Genomic DNA, 9,996 nt, shown 5'->3' on the forward strand with positions numbered 1-9,996 from the left:
ACACACAACAGACGTAGGCTAGTTTATGAAGCTAACAATGACCAGGGCAGAAGGCAACAAGAAGTAGGGGGTTAATGTGGATGAGACAGAGGTAATACATGACTGAGAACAGAGACTTTCCTGATCATCATCATCTTTTCTTTAATTATGTTCTATATGGTGGATGTACAGCCTGGATACATTCATTAGTTATGAATGTATCCGTATCCGTTATCCGTATGAAAGTTATAAGGTTTACAGTTTCTCCAGTATCACCTCATTAACCAGCAGTGTGGAAACAAAGCAAAGTTTACGTTTGGTGTAATTGAAAACACCATGATTACTTTGAAATGTTTACAAGAATATTTTGTCTTCATTCTCTATGTTGAGTTTGGTTTTACGAATAATAAACATAGATTTGCGTACAGCATCAATATTTGTCCATGCCGATGTTGATTAGAGTATTAAAAAATAAGGTACATTTAGAACAGATGCAGATGTGCGATCAAGTTGTGATTAATCATTAGTTAGCTCATGACAATCATGCGATTAATTGCAATTGAAAATTTTAATCGATTGACAGCCCTAATATTAATATGACGTGAGGTCCAGTTACCAGCGTGACACTAAAACAGGTATTAATAATGGCTAATGGCTTGTCAGAGACCAAACTTCTTAACTTTAACTTGAGTAAAAAAGTATAGTCAGTGCTTTAACTTTTACCAGAGAATTTTAAAACATGAGTATCTGTACTTCTACTTAAGTGAAGGATGTGTGTACTTTTGCCACCTCTGATGATTTCTATGTTCTATGTTGATGGTTGTAGACTTTAGGTATTGTAAGTTACAGTAACAGTTCTTTTACAGATCTAATGCCATCTTAATTATAATATTCTTTCTTGTAAAATTCTTGCAACTACAGACTATTAACAAACAGACAATGCAGAATGATTTTCAGTAGCAAAAAAAAAAGCTAAATAAATAGAAAATAAAACAGGGGTCAGTCTTGGTGGTTTCTATTAAACCTTGTCCATGTATGACTCTGACCCCACCCTTTTTTAGGACCTTATTCCTTAGTACACGATGCTCTAATTGAAAATCTAGAGCTGAGTCGACAGATTAAGCTAGGAAGATCAAAATAGATCTCAGGCATTTTCCAATTTTCGAAGGCTTTACATCCATCAAGAGAGTATCACTGGCCTGGGTGTACATAAAGAGATGGTGATATTCTTCAATATATGAGTTCGATTTGAAATAAAATAAGATTTAATCTGTTGCCTACATCGAATGCATATATTAACCAAATACAATTAAAATTAAAATGATGCTAACAAAAAGATTACTGTTTATGTGTACATCTTAGCTCAGGTCATGATGTTTAAGAGCTGTTCAATGAGTAAAAAAAATATAATAAACACTTCATTTGAATCTCTATTTTTAGCTAAAGTAGGCTTACTTACTTACGGCTTCTACCATTAGGAGTCGCCACAGCGGACCATCCGCATGTTTGATTTGGCACATGTTTTTACACTGGATGCCCTTCCTAACGCAACCCTACCCATTTATCTGGGCTTGGGACCGGCACTAAGGCTTGTGCAACCCTAATGGCTGGGGTTGGTTCCCTGACCGGGGATCGAACCCGGGCCACAGCAGTGAGAGTGCCGCATCCTAACCACTAGACCACCAGGGAACTTAGCTACACTAGGCACTATACTTAATTGCATTACATTTCACAGATCTTTATGTGAGCACTGGAAGAAAGGTTTTGGAAAACTAAAGCAGTAGCTGTGAGTACAGGTGGAGCCTGAGCACTCTTTATAGAGGACTTCAGTTATGGAATGTACAAAAGTTGAAAGCTTGTGTATCAAATGATTAACATTATTAATGGCAGGCTTTAGGCATGCACATTTGTGTTGATTCTCACAAACAACCCTTATTTGTAAAGGTTTTATGATTCAGTCTACTAACCATACTGAAATTCATTACATTCCAAGCAGAATTTATTATCCAGAGAGAATAATTTAGATAAATAGGCAACAAAACAGACTACCTTAGGTAAGAGTAGTAATTTAATGCCAACTGTAAGGATTGGCAAAACTTCATAATGAAATGAACATTGTATTAATGCAGGTAGACAATGAGAGACAGATAAATGTGAGCAGCTACCAGAGGCAGAGATGGACTGGAATGTAACACTCAAAATATTAGTTATATGTTGTATATGTAAAGACATTCATTCATTCATTGATTCATTCATTTTCTCCCGCTTATCCGTAATTCGGGTCGCGGGGGCAGCAGTCTAAGCAGGCCCCCGCCTTCGACTGCTGCCCAATCCTCACAGCACCATCCATTACGGTCCCTCCTGCAGGTGGTGAGCCAACGGAAATATGTAAAGACATGATAAGTAAAATATAATGCTTGAAATTAAATATGCAAATAGCGAACTGCAGAGCGAACTTAGTTAAAAAAGCTAAGTTTAATTGTTGCATTGTTATTCTCAATTTATCATCTTTTTTCAGCATAGTTATTCAAATTCCAGGTATATACAGGCATTCTGGAGTTAAGCGAGAAGGATGGCTCAGAAATTCTATCACACACTTTACTTTACAACCCTCATACCATTGAGTCACTGAGCTCTAGTTCTAGGCTGGTAATTACCATGGAAACAGGATGTGTCTGTGAGTAGCACATTTGGCATCATGGATACCAGTTATGGTAGAGTCTGCATGTGAAACTCTGTTTCTCAATTGCATGTCTAAATATTTTAAAAAGTGAATACATACAAGAGCTTTGTATAGTATGGATGCACATGCATATAAATATGGATGTCTCTATGGATGCACATGCACATGCATTAAGATGATGTGCGAGTGGTGGATATGGATATACAATCTACTGAGCGTATTATAAAAGTTTATGTTGATTCGACTTCTTAGGTCTCTCTTTGCAATAAAAATATATTTAGATCACTTAGTGATACAAAATACCAATGCATGGCTTGTGATCTCCTCATGTTCTGACAAATCACATTATTTTTGTGTCCCATTAGCTGATAATCAGATGTTAATTATAAACCCTGATGATTACCTACAAAGTCCAAAATGTCCCTCTACATAGTCTTTCTACCACTGCCCCATCACTGATAATGACACTTGGCTTTTGTTTTTAGCCCATACTTACTCCTCAATTAAATAGTTTTGGCTTAATAGTATTTTTTAAAACATCATATACAAAGCACATTGAATTAAAAAAAAATGTTTTTTACTGTATTATAATTTTCACCAAACTAGAACTTTAAAAAGAAATCTGCAATACTTAAACAGATTACAGAGTAATATTTGCTACTTATTGTTTGACTTTAAAATATTATAAAATTATATATATTATAAAAAATAAATGAGGGGAACCATGGCAACTTCAGTTGTATATAATATTTCGTATAATGCAATATTTCTTTGGCCAACAGCTGCCAATCATTTTTTTTGTTTTTTGGCACTTTATAGGAAAAGGTTTGGGCACCTCTGCTCTAGATTTTGCAGCATGGAATTTGTGCTGATTCAGAGATCTGGCAGTAATGTCAGGTAAAAAGCTATTTTATAAATCATGGTTTTCACTGGGGTTAAGGTCAGTTCCCGGTCCAGTCTAGTTAATCTACATCAACTTTGGCAACCCTTGTATTTATAGACAATTCATAGTGCACAGCTTATCATAGCATATTGGAAGGGTTTGAGTTTGGATCAGCCCAGCTGGATTAACTCATTGATCTGTCAATCCATGTGAATACAAGAACATTCCCAATGAAGAGTCAGAGCTAATAAGTCATGCCTTCCAGAAAATGATCACCTTCATCCACTTACACCCCAATAACCTGTGTAAATGGAGCAAATGTTTCACAAGAGGAAAGAAAGCAAAGATATCAGAGAGGCCTACATCTGTATTGTGGACAACCGTGGCCCATCATCTCCATGACTTTGCACTATATCCTGAGGTTCCCTTGAATGATATTGTGCATATGATCCCTGAAACATTATTTCTATTAGTCTATGATTTTGTACTATATGAAATTATTTTCTGTTTTATCACCCTGTGGATTCCAACCCTCATTTAAAGACCTGTTGACTCAACCTAGGATGACACAAACAATCCGTCTTGCTACTCACATGTATTTTTATCCAGCCTACACTTGGCCTATTGTTGTAGGTCATTCCTGCTCTATTAAAACAATCAGTATCTGTTTGGTCAAATGAAACATATCTTCCTGGTCAGAATCCTGAGGCAAAAATGCACTTTCTAATTTATTTCACCTTAGTTGAGCACCCAGTGCAGTAATATCACCTTTATTAACAACACAATTACTGTCTTACTTCTATCAGACCATATTGTATAAAGAATTTCAATTTAGAACATTAGACACTCAAAAAATATTGGAGACCACTAGTTGGCTAAATGTGATCTTTGTTGTGCATATAACTTAAAGTGTCGAGAATGGGACATGAGAAATGTTTATTAGAAAATCTGGACATTATGTATACGTAATTATGCTTGGTAAATACCCACTTTCAGAATTTCATAAATGATCTTACTAAGAGAAATGTTGGAGAGCCTTGTAATTGACTTCACTGATGATACTTGCTTTCTTTTTCCAATTACACGGAGCATCTCCAGACAGTATTTAAGAAAGTAATTAGGTTGAATCTTCTCTTGGTTGCATCTTTATATAGTATGTCATGAGGTGATCACTATGGATGATAATAAAAAAAAGTTAAACCACTAAATGGATTAACTTCTACAAGGGATCCAGTATCCTAGTAAAAAAGTAGACTTTTCTGAGCTACATAAAGAAGGAATAAATGCTTTATTGTTCTCAAATCAGGGAAGCCACCAAGGTGTACCAAAACTCCATATACTCCATGTAAAACTGTCCATTAGCGCCAATAGAGAACTACTCTTAGTAAAGCAAAATGTTTCTATCATCCTCATCTAGTTGCCAGTGTGAAAGGGTTAAATCATGAACTGTCTTAATTAACATCATGAGTTTCCTAATGTAGAGCAACACAGAATTTCATAACAAGTTCCTCAATAGGTTTAACTTCAATTCACTGACTCCATTGGAGCCCAGAAATGCTGCTGAGTTTTTGATGGATCCACTTTTTTTTCAGGGAACTCCACCTCTCACTTTCTAATAAAACAAATATGTGCACGCACACACACACACACACACACACACACGCACACGCACACGCACACACACACACACACGCACGCACGCACGCACACATACAGTAACTTTATAGATATACTGTATATATATATATATATATATATATATATATATATATATATATATATATATATATATATATAGTGCCTGCTACTAGTATTGGCACCCTTGGTAAACATGAGCAAAGAAGTGTGAAAAAATTCCTTTATAGTTAAAAAATTCACAAAAATACTTCACTCCAATGGATATTAGATAACAAACAAACTTTCACAATTAAAAGTTACAAAAATAAAGACCATTTTTACAGTCTTCTTTGTTCATATTTACCATGGGTGGCAATATTAGTGAATGGCACTCTACATTCAGCTGTATCCTCTTTGGTTATCTGTTTTTCCTACTCTAAAAGCTATTCCCACTCATCACTGTAAGTGAATGTTTATATCACACATACATTTTTTATGTTTCAGAGAAAAAAATTAGCAGATTAATGGCTAATAGTTCTGATTAATGGCCTTAGTTCTCTAGTTGGAACCTCAACATAGCAGTATAGGAGAAACACGAAAACAAAATTTCAATTTGCAATTTCTTATTGGTACATGATAAAAGATGATGATGAGGATAAAAAAAAAAGATGATAAGGATAAAAAAAAGATGATGTGGAGATAAAAGTGGACTCATTGACAAGACACAGCGTAAAGTTCTGTAGATAAATAAATGTGTATGGCATAGTGGAATTACTCTCACAATAAAAGAAATGCCTTGTATTAGATATGTATTAGGACTGAGGGGTGTTCGAAGGAAAAAAATTGTTCATATGGATGTTGTTTCCGAAGTAGACTTTGGTAGAGTCTGTTCAGCTTTCCAAGCAAGACTGAACCAGTCTAAGCAATTCTGAAAAGCAAAGAGATCAAGAATAAAAAGAAAACTGTCAGAGATGGTTATCATTGTGTTTTTTAGTCTTATTAGATATTGTAGAAAAAAAATCTATCTAAACTGCAAAACAACGGTTTATGCTTCTTATATGTCTTATGTATGTGTGTCTTTTATTACACATTTAAAAATAATCAGTAGATGTTCGTTGTAATCTTGCTTCATAGCTTGCTTTAGATTATAATGTAATATTATACAATAATCTATTTATCTATGTATCATAATAAAAAGGAGTTAATTGCCATGTATATTTTGTTATTTTGGTATCATAATATTGTTCAGATCAACATAACTCGTTTCTTTATCGAGGTAGAAGTGCAATATTTTTTATAAATATTGCACTTCTTTTTTTTTATTATTATAATTATTATATTTATTATTATAATTACGTTTTTAATAGCTAATGCCTGACACATTTAAATAAGGTAGTATGCAAATGCTTGTGATGGATATGTTTGAAAAATTGTCAATAGAATTTGCACATTTTTATAAGGAAAATGTTTCATGCACTCCAGGAGAGAGAGAGGAGGGGGGGCATGGGGGTTAGGGGCTTGGGGAGTTAGAAAAGGCTTCAGAAAAAGACTGTGAATAAAGTGACGGCTCTGTGAAGGTCAAACCTCAGAGCTCTACATGGTTTTGTGGAAGAAAAGAAACTTGTAGCCACACAGATGCAGACAAAGACACTTTAAGAGTAAAAGGCTGCAAAAGAGACTGTGATATAAAGCATCTGTTCATGGTCGAGAAAAGCGTTCAAAACAAGTTGTAATGTAACATTATGCTCAATATCTGAAAGGGTTTTCTGCATTATTTTAATTATTATTACTTAATGTTGGAAACTGATTATAAAAATGCTCATTAAATAGAGCAGCTACAGTAAGTGTTTATATGAGGCATGTTCATAACAACTCATACTGTTTATTTGCCTTTTTTCTATTTCAGTCAAAAAGCATAAATGCATGCAGCTTGTGCACCCCTAGAGGCAAGATGAAGCAATAGCACATAGTTCACTTGCATACATCTATTCATACCTACAACTAAAGCATAAATTTCAAAAAGTTCAAATGAATGATATTAAGATACTACTTGTTAAAGTTTACATTTATTTTAGGAAAAAAAACAAAAAACAAGGATGTTAAGCAATCATCATCAGCATGCATTAATGCATTATTTGACCAGAAATGTTTTCATTACTCCCACCAATTATGCAAATGAATTCCCCCACTTTTAAAGTACTAGGCATACTGACTTGGTTATTTTATTTATAAAACTCATATATGTTTTATTGTTTCAAAAAGCATAAAAAAATAAGTTCATAGGTGTATGTGTGGGTGTGTGTATGCTGTAGAAATTAAGAAAAACTGCGAACAGAAGCATCAAACTGTGAATGAGTCAGTGCATCAGATTTTGCCTCCTGTCGGTCAGCACGTTAATGGGCCTATTACAAATGATGTCACGTTGCCTTGTCCACCTGTCCACTGAAATTTTTTTGACAGAAGCAACAATCTGACTGAGGGGCATGCACACCGAATTCTTATTTCCATATCCCTTCAGACACTAATGATGTGAGATGAATTTGATGTTGTTTTTATTGAAACTTTTTGACAGATAGAGAAAGAAAGAAAAAGAAAGAGAGAGAGAGAGAGAGAGAGAGAGAGAGAGAGGGGGGGAGGGAGGGAGGGAGGGAGGGAGGGAGAAAGAGAGCATTCTTTTTAATTTCAACTTGTTTTGCTGTATTGTTTTGAGTTTGCATGACATACATAATCGGCTATATATGTTCCACTGTATATTGTCAGCAATATCCAAATAAATACATCACGTTTGACCCTTTCAACTCTTTGGATCTGTTGCTTTGTCCAGATTTATACTGCTCACTTGCATAGTTCATACAGTTTATAGTTTATACAGTTGACAGGGAGAGAATTATGTTGGAATAAGGCCTATGGATAGTAATTACTCCCCTTTTGCATTGAGATACAGTATATTCCTCCATGACACTGAATAAAAAAAAAATCCTTCAAACCTGTTTGCTGTGCAGTATTTAGTTTTTCAGTCTAATTTAGTATCTCTTATGAAGTCTGTTTCATGCGATTTCCATTACACATGCTAGAGAATGCTAGATTCTAGAGAATTCCCAGATGATGTTCACATCAGTGAGCCTTCACTGTACATGATACATGATTAGATGGTTGCAATCACCAACCCCAACCATCATCACCCCAACACACACACACACACACACACACACACTACCTTATCTACGGTTTTCGCATGAACATCTGGGGAAATCAGACGCAAACCACATTTTTTAGAGGCTTGGGTGAATTTCTTGTTCCTCTATCCACTCTCGTAGGTTGCCAGATTAAATCTGACTTTCTATCAGTTTGGTCATGGTTGATTTTATGCTATACATTTTGCTAAATAATCCTGACAATTTTGAATAGGTTCCACATTTACTTAAAAAAAAAAAGATGACTTAAACATAGTCATGTCCACAGTCGTGTCAAAAGTAAAGACAAGCCTCATCTAATGAATAATCAGATTTTAGGTTTGGTTTAACTTTTTTGTCACTATTAAAGTACAAGTACAGAGAGAGTGAAATGCAGTTAGCATCCAACCAGTGGTGCAAGAGTTTGCAGATGGAAGATGTGCATTGTGGATATGAGCAGTGTGCTTGGTAATAATTTTCGCTCCCCACAAGCAAAGCTTTTGGTAAATATCCGCAATATTGTGCAGTTTTCAGTACCTGCCTTCAGGTAGGGAACTGCGCAGTTATTGTACCATACTGTGAGACAGTTCATAATAAAGCTTTCTATAGTAGTTCTATGGTATTAATCTCTCTCTCTCTCTCTCTCTCTCTCTCTCTCTCTCTCTCTCTCTCTCTCTCTCTCTCTCTCTCTATATATATATATATATATATATATATATATATATATATATATATATACACACACTGTCAAGTAGCACAAAACCTTATATGTATAATAATAATAATAGTAATAATAATAATAATAATAATAATAATACCAATACTAACAATAAGAATTATTTAAATTTTTATTGACATACAATAGAGTATAAAAAAAACATTTATTTTTATTTGTGTAGTCTATTGTGTACAATATGTCACAGAACCTCCTGAATAATCATTTCTGTTTGTGTGATGACTAAAAATCGAATAAAATCGAATATATTTGTAAAACCGAATTTTTTAACAAAAAGCTAAAGGAACGGATATTATTGCCTAGGGCGCTAAGCCAAAAACAAAATCAAGTGGACAGTATAGGACAACGGCTGGGTCAATATGGTTTTGTGTGTGTATAGGCCACTGGGGAATGTCACGGCACAAGTGGGGATATTTTGTATAGGTGTTGCCATAGAAACGGACAAAAGCTAAGTAGGTGTCTGTTTTGTCCAATGCATTTAGTTTGGAAACCACAGAAGAGCCGGTGCTTTCGCCATCACTACGCCATCAGGGACTCATGCCTACACACGCTCAATCAGATCAATAACACTTCAACCCTGTGTATGTGTGTATTTCAGTGCACTCAGACTAATTCAGACTAATTCTACCCTGATACAAGTAGATAGATGAAGAAACAAGAAAAATAGACTACACTTTATCAGTGAAATTACAAATCCATTGGCCTTGTTAAATATATTACGCTTGCCTTTGACAACATGCAGCTTAAAAAAGTATTTTTGTTTGTATATATATATATATATATATATATATATATATATATATATATATATATATATATATATATATATATATATATATATATATATACAGTACAGACCAAAAGTTTGGACACACCTTCTCATTCAAAGAGTTTTCTTTATTTTCATGACTATATGAAATTTGTA

The sequence above is a fragment of the Silurus aristotelis genome, assembly GCF_946808225.1.
Source record: "Silurus aristotelis genome assembly, chromosome: 5".
NCBI lineage: Eukaryota > Metazoa > Chordata > Actinopteri > Siluriformes > Siluridae > Silurus > Silurus aristotelis.